This window comes from Cervus canadensis, chromosome 4 (assembly GCF_019320065.1).
Source record: "Cervus canadensis isolate Bull #8, Minnesota chromosome 4, ASM1932006v1, whole genome shotgun sequence".
NCBI lineage: Eukaryota > Metazoa > Chordata > Mammalia > Artiodactyla > Cervidae > Cervus > Cervus canadensis.
Genome location: NC_057389.1, coordinates 1,275,645 through 1,292,016, shown reverse-complemented (window position 1 = coordinate 1,292,016; position 16,372 = coordinate 1,275,645). Strand labels below are relative to the sequence as shown.

General features: G+C 42.0%; 1 pseudogene across 1 annotated transcript; it reads left to right on the top strand.

The window, feature by feature from the left end:
* Positions 1-332: 332 nt before the first annotated feature.
* Positions 333-5,268, top strand: LOC122439407 (annotated as a pseudogene). The gene is made up of 2 exons (XR_006268854.1): positions 333-336; positions 593-5,268. The product of XR_006268854.1 is annotated as an islet cell autoantigen 1-like (transcript).
* Positions 5,269-16,372: the final 11,104 nt, after the last annotated feature.

Here is a 16,372-nt window from a genome sequence, read left to right as displayed (position 1 = left end):
ATAAAGTATTGCCAAGTTAAACTGAAGTTAAAAGTGATACATAGTTTAAAATACCTTCATGTTATGAGGTAAAAAGGCATGTGTCTTTCCTTGGTGGCCTTGGATGAAAACACAGTTAGAGCTGGAAGGCCTGTCGGTGCCACCCTCTTGCATTGCAGAAGAGGAAACTGCTGAGTTCCACCCAGGATCTCTGACAGATCCGGATTTTTCTAGCACTGGCCTCGTCCTCTCTCCATTGTACCCTTTCTACAGGAACTTATTTTTTTTTTTTTTTTACTATGAGAGGTGCTTTCACAAGCTTGCTGTAGGAGGCAGTTGAATAGATACCTGGAATGGGTGAGGGAAATTCCAAATTCCATTGAAGATAGCCTTGAAAGGTCTCTCTTCCCCACTGATGACCTTTTTATTTGGAAAGAATGCTGACTACATTTTTCTGTCATAACCATTGTGAAACCAGACAGCTCTGGCACGTTTCCCTTTTCCCATCATTGTTGTTTCTGTGGTTCAAGGCTTCAGCAGTATGTCAATTAATAATAAGCAATTCTTAAAAGCTTATTTTAAGAATAAAATAAGGGGCTGTAGATCCGAGCAGGGGGCACCCCAGGAGATGGGGGTCGAGGAAGGACCCGAGGGAGTAGAGAGAAGGAGACTCACTCCCCCCATCCCGGGCCCGCCCCAAGTGAGGTGAGGCCATCGGCCTGCCCTCCTCTGGGTCCCGGGGTCCTGCTGAGAGGGGTCGCTCGCTGGGCGTCCTCGGAGGAGGAGAAACAGAGGGGAGGCGACGGCGGGGTCGCAGCCCAGGAGCTCGCGGGGAGGCGAGGGCGCCCGCTCCCCCCACCGCTGCGCTGCGCTGCGGCGCGCACGGCTCCGCCGGCTGCTCTTCCTGCGGCGACCGTGGCGGGAAGGAGCGGTTCCTGTGCTCCCTCCGCCGCCTTCCCTCACCTTCTGCTGACGCTGAGCTCGGATGAGGGAGCGGACGCGGCCGGGAGGCTCCCGGGGGCCAGGGCTCCGAGTAGAAAAAAGAAGGAGGAACCATGTCAGGACACAAAATGCAGTTATCCGTGGGACTTACACAGTCGATATCCCCAAGACAAGTAAGTTGTAAATAAGATGCAGCAGAAGTATTGGGAAACGAAGCAGGCCTTTATTAAAGCCACGGGGAAGAAAGAAGAGCACATTGTTGCCTCGGATGCAGACCTGGATGCCCAGCTAGAGCTGTTTCAATTCAGAGAACCTGTCTGACCTTGTCTAAAGCAATTGTACTCTATCAAAAGAAAATATGTTTCTTGTTTCAAGAAAAAAACGAACTGGGAAAATTTCTCCGGTCCCAAGGCTTCCAAGATAAAACCAGAGCAGGAAAAATGATGCAAGCGACAGGAAAGGCCCTCTGCTTTTCTTCCCAGCAAAGGTTGGCTCTGAGAAACCCTCTGTGCTGCTTTCACCAAGAAGTGGAGACTTTCCGGCATAGGGCCATCTCCGACACTTGGCTGACGGTGAACCGCATGGAGCAGTGCCGGACTGAATACCGAGGGGCGTTAACTGTGGATGAAGGATGTGTCCCGGGCGCTTGATCCAGACCTCATCAAGCAAATGGAGAAGTTCAGGAAGGTGCAAACACAAGTTCGCCTTGCCAAAAAAAGCTTTGACAAATTGAAGATGAATGTGTGTCAAAAAGTGGATCTTCTTGGAGCGAGCAGATGCAATCTTTTGTCTCATATGCTAGCAACATACCAGACCACTCTGCTTCATTTTTCGGAGGAAACTTCTCACACTATGGCAGCCATCCATGAGAGCTTCAGGGGTTATCAGCCATATGAATTTACCACATTAAAGAGCTTACAAGACCCTATGAGAAAACTGGTGGAGAAAGAAGAAAAGAAGAGGATCGCCCAGCAGGAAAGTGCAGAGGCCATGGCGGCCAAGTCAGTTAATTTCACTAGAGGATGAAAACCAGCACAAGGAATCCTCTATTTTAAAACCGAAGATAGAAAAAGTGTTTTATCTGCCTTAGACAAAAGCTCTACACATAATGCATGCTCAGATGAACTTTTAGACATGAAACCCGAGGAAGGTGCTTGCCTGGGCCCAGTGGCAGAGACCCCAGAACCTGAAGACAGCCTGCTGCTGTTGAGTGAAATCTTCAACGCTTTCTCCCTGGAGGAGAGCGAGTTCAGCAAAGAGCGGGCCGCTGTGCTTGGAGACGGTCGGCTGAAGGAGCCAGCGCCCGCTGTGGCCCCAGGAGAGCCGGACCCCAGGCCCCAGGCGGGCTCAGGATTCCTGCCTTCACAGCTTCTAGACCAAAACATAAAAGACTTACAGGCCTCGCTGGAAGAGCCTGCCAAGGCCTCCGACCTGACTGCCTGGTTCAGCCTTTTTGCTGATCTCGACCCATTATCAAATCCCGATGCTATTGGGAAAACCGATAAAGAACATGAATCGCTCAGTGCATGAGTCTGCTGCCACCGTCTGGGAGGGGGCCCAGGAGGGGCTCCAGATCAACGCGCCGGGGGCGCAGGGATGTAGGAAGGGATCAGTATGCTGTTCTAATATTTACGTGCCATTTTAATAAAATGAAAGGGTCAGAGGCCCTGTTTATAAAAAATTTTAAAAAAAAAGAATAAAATAAGAATATAAAAAGTTCAAACTTTTTATAGTCAAAAGTAGTGTCATTCATAAAATTCAGCTGGTTGTATCTGAATGCCAGTACCATTCACAGAATAATCTCTGAAGGAATAGTCCTCACAAGAAGCTGATCAATGATAACTTTAATTATCAAAGTTTTTTTGTTTAATGGTGAAGTGTTTTAAAGGTAGAATTATTAATAGTAAACTGCTAAAGAAATAAGCCAGTATTGTTTTGTACTTTGTTCTTTTAGAAATGTATATAAACTTAATAAAGCCATTGACTTAAATGTTAATAATGACTTAAGTTCTAACTTTAAAAACTCTATTTCCCCTTGCCCCAAATACTATATTCTAAAGATATGGCAAAATTTCAGTGTACAGTTATGTACAATGTGAAGATTGTACAGGTCTCCTGCATTGCAGGCGGATTCTTTATTGTCTGAGCTACTAGGGAAGCCCAAGAATACTGGAATGGATAGCCTATCCCTTCTCCAGGGAATCTTCCTGATCCAAGGATTGAACTGGGGTCTCCTGCATTGCAGGCAGATTCATTACCAGCTGAGCTACCAGGAAGCCCTAATTATCACTTAAGTTCTAACTTTAAAAACTGTTTCCCCTTGCCCCAAATACTATATTCTAAAGATATGAAAAAATTTCAGTATACAGCTACGTACAATGTGAAGATTGTAAATATCTTAAACAATAATAAGAGTTCTAAACTGCAATTGTATTACTATGACAAATCTTGAACTTTCTTTTTCAAATGAAAATACAGGAGTTCAGTATATTGTTTTTATTGGAGATAGCTTTAGATAATATTAAAGCATCATTTTGGTAGGTAATCTTCCAGAATTTTTCCTGTATGTTTGCCATCAAAGGAAAATTTTTGGGGTATATTTTTTCTTAAAATGTATCAGTTTGTGCATGCTGTTTTTTCTTTACCGTTTAAATTGCAAATGTAGTGTATGACTGCATTTTACTTGTAAAAACATCAATCTATTTTTGATTAACATTCAATCCCAATACCTTCCCTAGAAGTAACAATTGTTAACTTTCCATTTAGTCACTTCCATGTTTTCTGTGAATGTATATATATGTAATTGCTACAAGAAATGTATAGCTTCAGTTTTTACATAGATATATGTATATCATTCTGCAACTTTTCTATGTGGTCTCTGAGTATAATCACACCTAATCTTACCTGTTGATTTTTGTATAGTGTTCCACAACCTACTTAGCCTATAATGGACACTAGGGTAGTTTACTGCTTTTTTTTTTCTATTTTCAAACAATGCTAAAAGAGTATCATCCTGTATGACTGTATGGGCATGTAAGGGTTTCTCTATTGTATGCTTAAGCTTTGACTTGCTGAGCCAGAGTTAGGCAGTTTTAAAGAGATACTTCATTTGGCTTCCAGAATGGCTGTTAGCTGTTTAAAGTTTCTCCTCAACAGTGAATGAGTACCTGATTTCCATATAATTAAGGACATTTGATTTTTTATTAAATTTTTTTTTTAATTTATAGGTGAAAAATTGTCATTTTTATTATTTAGGAAAAACCTTTACTAGTAGGTAAAGGTAAAGATGGACATCTTCAAATATTGATGGACATCTTTTCATATATTTGCTTTCGACATGTGAATTGCCTTTTGCCAACACTGCTCATTTTTCTGTGAATGATTTGTCTTTTTATCTCATGGATTAGTTAGGAGTTTTTCATGTAGTTTGCATATAGATATTACTCTTTTACATCTGTTTCAGTATTTTCTCCCAGCTGGTCACTTGTCTTTTAGTTTTACTTTTGGTATCTTTTTTAAACAGATGTTTTATATTTATATATAGTCAAATTGATAAATATTTTTATGACTTTTATTTCAAAATATAGATAGAGCATGTTCTGTATTTTCTTCTAAGTTAATTATGTATGCATCCAGATCTCCATTTGGAATTAATTTCTGTGAAGAGTGCAAGGTACAGAGCTACTTTTATTCAAAAGTCCAAAAACTATTTGTTGAAATCCATTCTTCCTGATTTGGGGTGCTGTTTTATTATGTGTTAAATTCTCTAATTAAGGCATTTAATTTTCCTAATAATGCATTGTTTAAATTACAGTTTTCTGGTATGTTTTCAGAAATGGTGGGAGTGATACATTCCTAATGTTTTTCAGAAGTTTCTTGGCTGTTGGTGAGCATATTTTTGAGGTTTTGATTTTAGTCACAGTACATTTATAGTATTGATTTGAAGAGAATTACAGTTGACCCTAAGCAGGAAGTTAGGGGTGCCACCTTTCATGTAGTCAAATCTGAGTATAATTTATGGTTGGCTCTCCATACTTGTGGTTCCTCCATATCTGTGGTTCTGCATCTGTACTATATGATCTGAATTCAACTAACTACAGATTGTACATACTTGGGGAAAAAAATGTATAAGTGGACCACACAGTTCAAACCTCTGTTGTGTTGTGTAAGGGTCAACCCTGCAATAGTATTTCTCTACTATTTCTCTACTGTTGCAGAGGTGGCCCTTAAAAAACACAGGTTTGAACTGTGTGGTCCACTTATTCTTGGGCTTCCATTGTGGCTCAACTGGTAAAGAATCCGCCTGCAATGTGGGAGATCTGGGTTCGATCTCTGGGTTGGGAAGATCCCCTGGAGAAGGGAAAGGCTACCTACTCCAGTATTCTGACCTGGAGAATTACATGGATTGTATAGTCCATGGGGTCACAAAGAGTCGGACACGACTGAGCAACTTTCAGTTTTCACTTGAAAACAATCTGTATTTTCATTAAACCAGGAGTGGTATTCTCTTAATTTAATAAGATTTCTTTATATAATTATACACTTTTTGACAGATTTAATTCTGGGGATTTTATTTTCATTGCTATAGTGAAATATGTCTTTTTTCTACTGTATCTTATAATTGATTATTGCTGTCCTGGTAAAAGCAATTTGCTTTTTACAAGGTGATCTTTTATGACACTGCAGAACTCTTAAAAGTTTGTCAGTATAGATTTAGGAAATCCAAGAGAATCCCATCTTCTGCAATTGATGAGCCTTTGTTTTTTAATCCAGTATTCATATTTCAGGTCTTGCCAGATAGTACAGTAGTGAAGAATTTGCTTGCCAGTGCAGGAGGTGCAAGAGACATGGGTTCCATCCCTGTGTCAGGAAGATCCCCTGGTGTCGGAAATGGTAACCTACTCCAGTATTCTTGCCTGGAAAATTCACAGGCAGAGGAGCCTGATGGGCTGCAGTCCGTGGGATCACGAAGAGTTCGACATGACTGAGCACACACAAACATTCCTATTTCACGTAGTTGTGTTTAGTTAGAATTGCTTTAGCAATCCAGCACAGAATGTTGGAGACTAGCAGTGCTTAGAGATGTTTGCGTTTGTGTGGTTGTTGACAAGTGGAAATGCTTTTATGTTCCACCATTAAGGATAATGTATGCTCTGAATTTCTGGTAGATAGCCTTGGTTAAGTTCTGCTACTTAAAAATATTTAGACTAGAGGTAAATATTATATGAATATACAGTAGAAATGACAGATAGATTCAAGGGATTAGATACGATAGACAGAGTGCCTCAAGAACGATGGACGGAGGTTCATGACATTGTACCCAAGGCAGTGATCAAGACCATCCCCAAGCAAAAGAAGTACAAAAAGGCAAAATGGTTGTCTGAGGAGGCCTTACAAATAGCTGAGAAAAGAAGAGAAGCTAAGAAGCTAAAGGCAAAGGAGAAAAGGAAAGATATACTCATTAAATGCAGAGTTCCAAAGAATAGCAAGGAGAGATAGAAAGCCTTCTTCAGTGGTCAATGCAAAGAAATAGAGGAAAATACTAGAATGGGAAAGACTAGAGATCTCTTCAAGAAAATTAGAGATACCAAGGGAACATTTCATGCAAAGATGGGCACAATAAAGGACAGAAATGGTATGGACCTAACATTTAAGAAGATATTAAGAAGACGTGGCAAGAATACACAGAAGAACTGTACAAAAAAGATCTTCATGACCCAGGTAATCATGATGGTGTGATCACTCACCCAGAGCCAGACATCCTGGAATGTGAAGTCAAGTGGGCCTTAGAAAGCATCACTACAAACAAAGCTAATGGAGGTGATTGAATTCCACTTGAGCTATTTCAAATCCTAAAAGCTGATGCTGTGAAAGTGATGCACTCAATATGCCAGCAAATTTGGAAAACTCAGCAGTGGCCACAGAACTGGTTTTCGTTGTAATCCCAAAGAAAGGCAATGTCAAAGAATGCTCAAACTACCACACAATTGCACTCATCTCACATGCTAGCAAAGTAATGCTCAAAATTCTCCAAGACAGGCTTCAACAATATGTGAACCACGAACTTCCAGATGTTCAAGATGGTTTTAGAAAAGGCAGAGGAACCAGAGATCAAATTGCCAACATCTGCTGGATCATCGAAAAAGCAAGAGAGTTCCAGAAAAACATCTCTTTCTGCTTTATTGACTATGCCAAAGCCTTTGACTGTGTGGACTACAACAAACTGTGGAAAATTCTGAAAGCTATGGGAATAACCAGACCACCTGACCTGCCTCCAGAGAAATCTGTATGCATGTCAGGAAGCAACAGTTAGACCTGGACATGGAGCAACAGACTGGTTCCAAATAGGAAAAGGAGTACGTCAAGCTGTATATTGTCACCTTGCTTATTTAACTTATATGCAGAGTACATCATGAGAAACGCTGGGCTGGAAGAAGCACAAGCTGGAATCAAGATTGCTGGGAGAAATATCAATAACCTCAGGCATGCAGTTGATGCCACCCTTATGGCAGAAAGTGAAGAGGAACTAAAGAGCCTCTTGATGAAAGTGAAAGAGGAGAGTGAAAATGTTGACTTAAAGCTCAACATTCAGATAACTAAGATTGGCATCCACTCCCATCACTTCGTGGGAAATAGATGGGGAAACAGTGACTGACTTTATTTTGGGGGGCTCCAAAATGACTGCAGATGGTGACAGCAGCCATGAAATTAAGATGCTTGCTCTTGGAAGGAAAGTTATGACCAACCTAGACAGCTTGTTAAAAAGCATAGACATTACTTTGTCAACAAAGGTCTGTCTAGTCAAGGCTATGGTTTTTCCAGTGGTCATGTATGGATGTGAGAGTAGGACTATGAAGAAGGCTGAGCACCGAAGAATTGATGCTTTTGAACTGTGGTGTTGGAGAAGACTCTTGAGAGCCCCTTGGACTGCAAGGAGATCCAATCAGTCCTTCCTAAAGGAGATCAGTCCTGGGTGTTTACTGGAAAGACTGATGTTGAAGCTGAAATTCCAAAACTTTGGCCACCTGATGCGAAGAGCTGGCTCATTTGAAAAGTCCCTGATGCTGGGGAAGATTGAAGGCAGGAGAAGATGGGGATGACAGAGGATGAGATGGTTGAATGGCATCACTGACTCAGTGGACATGAGTTTGGGTAAACTCAGGGAGTTGGTGATGCACAGGGAGGCTTGGTGTGCTGCAGTCCATGGGGTCGCAGAGATTCGGACACAACTGAGCGACTGACCTGAACTTATACAAAAAAGATTTTTACGACCCAGATAACCACAATGTTGTGATCACTCACCTAGAACCAGACAGACTGGAGTGTGAAGTCAAGTGGTCCTTAGGAGGGAGGCATCACTACGAGCAAAGCTAATGGAGGTGATGGAATTCCAGTTGAGTGATTCAAATCGTAAAAGATGATGCTGTTAAAGTGCTGCACTCAAGATACTGGCAAATTTGGAAAACTCGGCAGTGGCCCAGGACCACTGAAAAGGTCAGTTTTGATTACAATCCCAAAGCAGTGAAATGCCAAAAAATGTTCAAACTACTGCACCATTGCACTCATCTCACATGCTAGCAAAGTAACGCTCAAAATTGCCCAAGCCAAGCTTCAACAGTATATGAACTAAGAACTTCCAGATGTTCAAGATGGATTTAGAAAAGGCAGAGAAACCAGAGGTCGAAAAGCCAACATCAGTTGGATCATAGAAAAAGGAAGAGAGTTCAGAAAAACATCTACTTCTGCTTTATTGACTTGTATTCCAAAGCCTTTGTGTGGACCACAACAAAGTGTGGAAAATTTTTCAAGAGATGGAAATACTAGACCATCTTACCTGCTTCATGAGAAATCTGTATTCAGGTCAAGAAGCAACTGTTAGATTTGGACATGGAACAGCAGACTGGTTCCAAATTGGGAAAGGAGTACATCAAGACTGTATATTGTCATCCTGCTTATTTAACTTATATGCAGAGTATATCATGCAAAATTCTGAGCCAGATGAAGCACAAGCTGGAATCAAGATTGCCAGGAGAAATATCAATAACCTCAGACAAGCAGATGACACCATCCTTATGGCAGAAAGTGAAGAGGAACCAAAGAGCTGCTTGATGAGGGTGAAAGAAGAGAGTGAAAAAGCTTGCTTAAAACTCAACATTCAAAAAACTAAGATCATGGCATCTGGTCCCATCACTTCATGACAAATAGATGGAGAAATAGTGGAAACAGCGACAGACTTTATTTGTTTGGGCTTCAAAATCACTGCAGATGGTGAGGCAGCCATGAAATTAAAAGATGCCTGCTCCTTGGAAGAAAAGTTATGACCAACCTAGACAGCATATTAAAAAGCACATACGTTACTTTACTGACAAAGGTGTGTCTAGTCAAAGCTATGGTTTATTCAGTAGTCATGTGTGGATGTGAGAGTAGGACCACAAAGAAAGCTGAGCGCTGAAGAATTGGTGCTTTTGAACTGTGGTGTTGGAGAAGATTCTTGACAGTCCTTTGGGCTGCAAGGACATCAAACCAGTCAATTTTAATGGAAATCAGTCCTGAATTTTCACTGGGAGGACTGAGGCTGAAGCTGAAGCTCCAATGTTTTGGCCACCTGATCTGAAGAACTAACTCATTGGTAAAGACCCTGATGCTGGGAAGGATTGAAGGCAGGAGGAGAAGGGGACAACAGAGGATGAGATTGTTGGATGGCTTCACTGGCTCAATGCACATGAGTTTGAGCAAGCTTTGGGAGTTGTTGATGGACAGGGAAGCCCAGTGTGCTGCAGTCCATGGGGTTGAAAAGAGTTGGACATGACTGAGAGACTGAACCGAACTGATAGAATTTTGTCGGAGTGCAAAACCAAGTAAAATTAATCTGTGCTTTTAGAAGTCAAGATACTCCTTGGGGAGTAGGGACTGGAGTGGAGCAAATACGGGGTTTCCTGGATGCTGGAATAGTCTTTCCCTTGTTTTTTGGAAAAAATTATGGGTGTTGGTTACATGGGTTTCTATTGCATATTTCAATAAAAGTTGTTTTTCAAAAAAGAATTTTGTCAAGTGATTGTTTTCAGCATATATTAGAAAATCAATATTTTGGTGTAATTGGTGAATTTTAGTCAAAGATTTCTAACACTGAGTCAGTTTCACTTCTGTAGTAGAACTTTTTGTGAGGTGAAATTGACATACATTTGTTTCATGAAATTCATTTATTGTTGATACATTTTTTGAACTTGTCTACTCAAGGGGAGAAAAGGCTTACATAAAGTCTTTATTACATGGTGATTTTTAACTACTTAATTTTTTCTATTGTTACTAAAGTAATTGGACTTTCTGTCTCTTCTCAGTCCAGTGCTGGATTACTATGTTTTCCTTACAAATTATGACTTTGTAAATCTAGATTTTGAAATATTATATTAGGATTATGCCTTTTTTTAATTGCTAGGTTATAAGTGACCAAAACCTAACCCAAATACATGAGTATGTACAATGTCCAGGAATAAAAATTGGCTTTACCTACTGCTAGATCCATGGATTCCACAAGAATTAGTCCTTTTCTCCATCTCCTTTCTGTTGTTCTCATTTTTAGTTAACTGTTCAGTCACGATCTCTCTTCATTCTCTGAGTTGTCAGATATTTATTGAGAACTTACTATGTGCCAGCATCTTATTTGTTTTGGGAGTCTAAGTGATCAAAACTTGAAACAAATCTCTGAATTTATGTATTTTCCACAGAAACTGAACAATAGTGAGGGTCACAGTTTGGTGATATATTTTGGCAGAGGGAGAGGCCTGTGACAGCTCAGTTTTCCACAGCTGTGGGTGACATCTGGAGAGCTGAATTTTCCACCGGCTTCATTAGGGCAACTAGGGAGAGCTGAGTGTATACTATTCAAAGGCTGGCTGCCAAGCCACTGTGACAAAGTGAGCCATGACCCCACAGCAGTGTGTGGCTGCACCATCCTAGCCCACAGCTCAGTTGGAAGGCTAACTGAGGCAGGTGCCAAATGGAATAGTGGTGGTGGGTCAGGGGAGGAGGAGAGAAGGAACTGGCAACACAGAAGGCTTTCTCTTATCCATATGCAATCTTGGAAAGAAGGGAGTGGACTGAACCACTAAGAAAGAAATAGACTTGGTAGAAAATTTGAACATTTAATTCCACTGAACATCTATCTTGAGAAACCTATATGCAGGTCAGGAAGCAACAGTTTGAACTGGACATGGAACAACAGATTGGTTCCAAATAGGAAAAGGAGTACGTCAAGGCTGTATATTGTCACCCTGCTTATTTAACTTATATGCAGAATACATCATGAGAAACGCTGGGCTGGAAGAAGCACAAGCTGGAATCAAAGATTCCCAGGAGAAATATCAATAACCTCGGATATGCAGATGAAACCACCCTTATGACAGAAAGCGAAGGAGAACTACAATGTCTCCTGATGAAAGTGAAAGAGGAGAGTGAAAAAGTTGACCTAAAGCTCAACATTCAGAAAACTAAGATCATGGCATCTGGTCCCACCACTTCATGGGAACTAGATGGGGAAACAGTGTCAGACTTCATTTTTTGAGGCTCCAAAATCACTGCACATGGTGATTGCAGCCATGAAATTAAAAGCTTACTCCTTGGAAGGAAAGTTATGGCCAACCTAGATAGCATATTAAAAAGCAGAGACATAACTTTGCCAACAAAGGTCCATCTAGTCAAGGCTATGGTTTTTGTAGTGGTCATGTATGGATGTGAGTTGGGCTGTGAAGAAAGCTGAGCACCGAAGAATTGATGCTTTTGAACTGTGGTGTTGGAGAAGACTCTTGAGAGTCCCTTAGACTGCAAGGAGATCCAACCAGCCCATCCTAAAGGAGATCAGTCCTGGGTGTTCACTGGAAGGACTGACGCTGAAGCTAAAACTCCAATACTTTGGCCACCTCATGCGAAGAGTTGACTCATTGGAAAAGACCCTGATGCTGGGAGGGATTGGGGGCAGGAGGAGAAGGGGACAAAAGAGGATGAGATGGTTGGATGGCATCACCGACTCAATGGACATGAGTTTGAGTAAACTCCGGAAGTTAGTGATGGACAGGGAGGCCTGGCATGCTGCAATTCATGGGATTGCAAAGAGTCAGACACAACTGAGTGACTGAACTGAACTGAATGCAGAAGAGACAGAGATACTTTTTATTTGAAAAATTTGTTTCCCCCACCCCCCAGATCAGTGGCATGAGGGTTTAGGATGAATTAGTCCGTTACATTGGAGAAAGCAATGGCACCCCACTCCACTACTCTTGCCTGGAAAATCCCATGGGTGGAGGAGCCTGGTGGGCCGCAGTCCATGGGGTCAGGAAGAGTTGGACATGACTGAGCGACTTCACTTTCACTTTTCACTTTCATGCATTGGAGAAGGAAATGGCAACCACTCCATTGTTCTTGCCTGGAGAATCCCAGGGATGGGGGAGCCTGGCGGGCTACCGTCTATGGGGTCACGTAGAGTCGGACATGACTGAGGTGACTTAGCAGCAGCAGCAAGAGCAGCAGCAGCAGCAGCAGTCACTTATATAAAAAATTCTGTAGGGATTTGTGTGTGTGTGTGTGTGTGTGTGTGTACTGTAGGCTGAATTTCCAATTCCAATTATGCTAATTTCCAATTCCAGCTAAATTCTACTAAATATCTCTAAAGAAGTACACAGAATATTCAGTATTTAGTTTTCATCTACACCAAAGACATGCAGATAGCTGATTTAGTGTTCAAGGGAAAAAATAACGGTACAAATCCTAGAAAAATAATTGTTAGCAATAGCATCTATTTGCAATTGCAGCCAGGAATGTATATTTCAAATCAAAAGGTTTTGTTACTGTTTTAATTTTTTCCACTGTCTCTGACTAACCAGTCTTTACAACTCATTTATTTTGGCTCTTTTTCCCTATCTGAACTTTCCAAGTCTGGCCTCTATGCCGTAACTCTGGCTTTGTTTCCTCATTTGTGACCACACCCTGCTCTGTAGAGCAAATATGCAAGCACAGCGGCCAAATTAGTGGAAGCTGAGAGCATTTTCCAGCCTGAATTGAGTTCACTGTCTGAACTGAGTCTCTAAACAGTATAATACACGAAAAGGTGACAGTCTCCCATTCAGCAGTGTTTCAGTCCTTTCTCCGGTCATTGACTTACTCATCCTGCTTCATCGAATGCTCCTTAGCGCCTACGCTCTGAGGTGCCGTTTTATGCTCTTGAAATACTATAGAAAACAAAACATACATGGACTCTTGTGGAGCTGTTTTAAAACTCATCCTTTCATACTCTGTTAGTGGCCATTTTCTTATGCTCTTCTTTAGTGCAAACACACACGAGACCATTTCCACACCCTCACACTTCACAAAACCAGTACCAACGGATTTGTTTTGAATGCGCATGTGCGTGCGTGCACGCTGCATATGTCCCTGGGTGCGTGCCTGCGTACACTGCGTACGTGCCTGCCAACAGGAGGTCTCTAGTACCTTCTAAACGTGCGCCGTGCCCGCGTGAGAGGAAGTACGGTGTGAGGAATCGCGTGCTTGTTGTTTGCCTGCCATTCTTTTCTGAGAGAATTTGGTTATAACTTAGAAAAGCAAGACAAGTGAAAGAAAAAAAAAACAAAAACAAAAAAAAACCACTTTTTTCCTCAGAAAGCCCCACCTGTAGGTTCTCTGAAGGGAGGCAACGGGTTGGTGCTAGATGACCACCTTTGGGGGAGCAGAAGCAAGGCGTCAGACGCCCGATGGGGCTCCTGGATCTGAGGGCCGGGCTCCGGGGGATGGGGTGCCCGTGCTAGCTCCTGGCACAGTGGACACGTTCTGGCCGACGGGAAGGTAGAGGCGGGGACAGGATGCCCGCTGCTGCGGGGCCTGAAGTGAGGTGAAGGTTGCTGCGACAGCCGGGGCTGTAACCAGTGAGAAGACAGACGTACGTGGGCACGTGTGCTTCCCTCAGTCCGCCCTGTTCCCTCTCCTCAGTGGTTCTTACAGAATCCTGTGTGGGGTTCGACAGAGTGTTGGGGATACCGACGCAAATGAGACAAGGTGCCCGACCCCAAAACTCTGGCGAGATGAGCCAACACAGGAGGAGCGCCTCTGCCTCTGTGGAGCCAGGAGAGACTGCGTGGAGAGGACAGCTGTCAGGAGAGCTCAGGAGACAGGTGGGTGGCCAGGAGGGTGGTGGGTAGAGAGAGGCAAGAATTCGGGAACCCGGGGCAGAGAAAAAGGCAGGGGAAAGTCAGGGATGACTGAATGCATACTATCTGTTACCTCCGGCGAGTGTGGAGGCCACTGGTCCTTGATCTGGGTGTAAAGGAAGCGAAGTTTTTTGTGATGTTTTATGTATTTAACTTAAAACTAGACAAAACTGGGTAAAAAATTAACTTGATTCTGTGTGTTGGTTTGCATTTCAGTATTCTTTATATTTAGTTTTTTTTTTTTTACTTTTTTATTTTTCATTTAGTTTTTCAAATAAAATTTATATATATACACACACATATATACACACATACATGTAGATAGATAGCTTGTCATCCATCCGTCCAAACACCCTATTATGTTCATATATCCTATGTGACTGGCCAGAATTGCATTTCATTCTGGAAACGACCCCTGTAGCTACAACTGTGCTTTCTGCCCAAGCACTGGACCTTCCCCTAAACTTCCAAACTTGACTGATGACACTCGCTTGAGGAATGCAGGTCTCTAGTATTGGCTCTTTAATAGGAAGTGATACTCACCAAGTCTCGTTTCCTTCTACACTTGGCTAAGAAGAGCTGGGATGTAGTAGACCCGTGGAAATGGCCGTGACTCACCTGGCACTGGGCTGAGCCTGGAGCTTTTTCAGGAAGTGGTGGGAAGGGCAACTAACACAAAGGTCCTCACCTAAATAAGTGGTATAGTGTGTGCCTCAAATTTCCCAGGAAGCTTGAGGAGTATTGGCGTGGAGAGTTTCACTCTCTTTCAGTGATAAGCAGAAACAACTCACTTGATTCCTCATGAACTAAATAGCAAGAAAGACAGTATCATATTAGCTTATCTCTTTGCCCTTTACCAGAGCCCACAAGGAAATTACCATTACCTTTCCTGCTGGGAAATAACAATCTCTCAGCAAATATGCCATACCTAGTCATTGGAAAAGACCCTGATGCTGGGAAAAATTGACGGCAAGGGGAGAAGGGGGCGACAGAGGATGAAATGGTTGGATGGCATCGCTGACTGAGTGGACTTTCGTTTGAGCAAACTCAGGGAGATAGTGAAGGACAGGGAAGCCCAGTGTGCTGCAGTTCATGGGGTTGCAAAGAGTTGGCCACGACTTAGCGACTGAACAACAAACTAATTTTAAACTAATTGAAACTAATTAGTTTCAATAACTAATTTGAAACTAATTTTATCTTCAAAAGATACTGAGCCTTAAAAGATTATTCTTTTTTGAAACAAAAGCTGTTTTGTTTTTTTTTTTAACAGTTCTTATGTATTAAGACCACTGAACAAATAACATTACCCAGAGACACTTAGGGTAAATTTAGATAATATGGGAAAATGTCTCTCATTGTTTTCCCTTATCTTTGGAGTGTTCCCCTGGTTAGTTTCCTCCTCTTCTGCTCACAGGCCAGTCCCGTTCTCGTGGCTCTGCCTCCGTGCTGTTGCCTTCAGCTGAACTTCCAGATTGGGTATAAAGTCTCTTTCAGTGTTGTGCACACAGCAGGTGTACAGTAAACACCTAACTCCATGCTTTTCATAGAGTGATACAGTTGCCTGGGGGTTCCTGAAATCCTTTCAGAAGGATCAGCAAAATATTATGAAAAACTATTTTCATAATAAGACTCAGAAGTTAATTGACTCTTTTTGATCTCAGCATTTCAAATACAGGAAATATTAATAGATATGATCTATATAACCAAATCTTGGGGTGGGTCTAAAAATTTTTCAGAGTGAGGAAGTCCCGAGACCAAAAATGCTGAAAATTACTGCCCTAATTAATTGACTAAAGAAATACATAATCTCACCAAGAGATGGTAGCATATACTATGCAATAAACTATGCTCATATCTGAAAATACCTTAAAACCTGATTTTCCAAGATACGGAATATAAGTCAATACTATTCTTAGATTCTCTGAGAGGGCCAGTGGGGCCAGGGCGGCACTCACATTTTGAGGGCCCGTTCAATGTCAGATTTAGTTGGAATTGGTGGTCTGTTGAATTCAGTGAGGACTAGATGGTAGACTTTAAGCTAAGATGATGAAGTGATAAATCAAGAATGCTTAAACTGTTAAGATAATGAAATGTATCAGTCCAGGTGTTTAGAATCAGTTTCAGCTATTTTCAATAGAAAAAAACAATCTTTACAAATCTTATGTGGCCTGTGTGGTTAAGAAGATGTCCAGATCACCCCAAGTCACTTGCATGGCCAGCCCTGGGCGTTAGGTTTCTCTAACACCACTGAAGACTAT